Raw genomic sequence first — 2,447 nt, forward strand, 5'->3', positions numbered from 1 at the left:
TATATATACACTACACTCTTTTATTAACCTTTAACAACAACTCAGTTTCATATATATACATGGATGATAATCAACTATGACTCAATCATTTATCTTTTAATAATAAAGGAAGAAGACTTTTAATAAATTCATTAGAATTGGAATGAAAGAAAATATAATATAATTCTATGATTAACAGTAAAAAAATGTATGAATAGACAGTTATATAAGTAACTAAGTAATGGTGGGTTTTCAATTTTTCATGGTTGTGCATGTGTGTGAGACAGTGAAGTTTGATGCTGTGCTGTCTCTGATGCAGACCCAAACCTCTCAAAAAGATAATATGAAATATTCATTGGGAATCACGGGCTTTGTTTCTTACATTATTTCTTCAAAATTTGTTTCCTTCTAATATTTTAATTTCATTTTTATATTACTTCAATTTTCATTAGTTTTTTTTTTCTATGTTTAGTATGGAGCCATAAATTATCGGATTTTACGGGTAAATATGAAAAAACAAACTCAAATTTATAAACTAAACTAAATATTTAGGTGAGTTTATTTCATATCTATTATTTTTAAATTAATTTAAGCAATTAATATAATTTATTAATTCAAACTACTTTAATTTTAGTATGTTAGATCCTCTCTCTAATCCTTTTTAACTAGATGTAAACAAAAATTTAGATTAGGAGAATGTTCAACCTCATGCAAGGTTAGGGAAAACCACCAACATTAACAACCACTTATAATGAACCCTTTGTCTTATAGTTAATACACTATTCCAAAAGACTAAAATGGAGTATATGTGCCTTTACACTTTGTTTGTTTATATATAGTCAATGGAGATATTACCATAATAATTATATAACAAATTTAAATTCATTCAAAATAAAAGAATGTTAACAAAATTCAGCAACAAAAACCTTCTCCTTAAATATAAAATAAAATAAAAACTTTTCCTTCAACTTTATGGCTATGATACCATTTTCCAATTCCTCTTCGTACAAAGGAAAAATATTTTTTTTTTATCGGCAATTATTAATATATTAGTTGTTAGTATATTACTATTTTGTTGTGGGTGAGACTCTACCTTCAACCTCCTATACCCTATCATCTAACTACCTTATAATTCCTTTTTTGTTGTTGATGGTGGGACTTGAACTCACAACCTCATGTACTCTATTCCTTATGACCACCCTCTTTACCATCAGACCACCTTATGACTCTCGAAAAATGATTTTTTTGGTTGGAAAATGAAACCTTTTTCATTCCACAACCGTGTGGTTATTATCCTTGAATGCATGGGCCATGCATGATAAAGATCAACAAAAAGGTATGTGAAAGGAAATTTCTTTTTCTTTTTCCTTTTCCATCAATCACGAGGTTCTTGATTATTGTTGGTTTTGCAACTCATATGTCAACTTTCCAATTCTGCATGGCAACGTTGGAGTTTATTTCTGCATTAATTCTCATCCCCAACTACTAACAAATGTAGGAAAATTCTCCAATATGACACCTATGATATGGGTAAAGCCAATATATAAGATAATACAAGGTTCTTAACCCAATATAAAATAAGGAAAAGTTATTTGGAAGCAAAAATGTAAGATATCGAGTTCATATATCAATTAACATTTGGTTATTAACGATATATTTATTTGACTATCTAGAAATAATGTCATATTCAATTAAATTAGGATGTATCTATTTGTCTTAATTTTACTTGTAATTTCTACGTTTCATATGCTCTTTTGAATTATTCTTACTACATTTGATACATTTTTAATGATATTAAAAAATGGTATACAGTTCCGGAAGTTTGTGTTTTTTGTTTTAAAGATCTTTTTATTACTAAGGGTATCTTTTATCTTTTACATAAATAATTAATCTTTTACTTATTGATCTTTGTATTACTAAAGATCTTTGTGAAGTTAAACAGCCGCATTCATACGATTTTATAATTTATTGAATTATTTAATTTAAAATTATAAAAAAAAAATTGGACCATTAAAGATGATATGAACCCTATTATCTCTTATTTTGTGAATTCATTGAATTATCCTTCTAAAATCATGTCCATTAAAAGGATATAAAGGATTTTACATGTATTTTCAATGATAAAAAAATTATTATATTGTATATAAAAGGATAAAAATGTCTTATCATATTATTATTTTATTTGTTTTTTATGATACTTATCTCTTCATTAATAAAAAACATCCTTACTTTTTTGTTCCTGTCTCATATAGATAAGAAGTGACAGCCAGAAAAAATCATCAGCACACTTACCATAAAAATATATAAAGTGTGTTCCTTAAAGTTTAACAAATGATTTCATTGAATACTCAAGATTTAAATCAAAATAGCAATTGTATAAAAAATATCTGAATAAATTAAAAATTAAAAAAATTACACAACTAGAAACACTCATGTTATTTTATAGTCCAATTGTGACCTAAGGTATC

Source organism: Lupinus angustifolius, chromosome LG13 (assembly GCF_001865875.1).
Source record: "Lupinus angustifolius cultivar Tanjil chromosome LG13, LupAngTanjil_v1.0, whole genome shotgun sequence".
Taxonomy (NCBI): domain Eukaryota; kingdom Viridiplantae; phylum Streptophyta; class Magnoliopsida; order Fabales; family Fabaceae; genus Lupinus; species Lupinus angustifolius.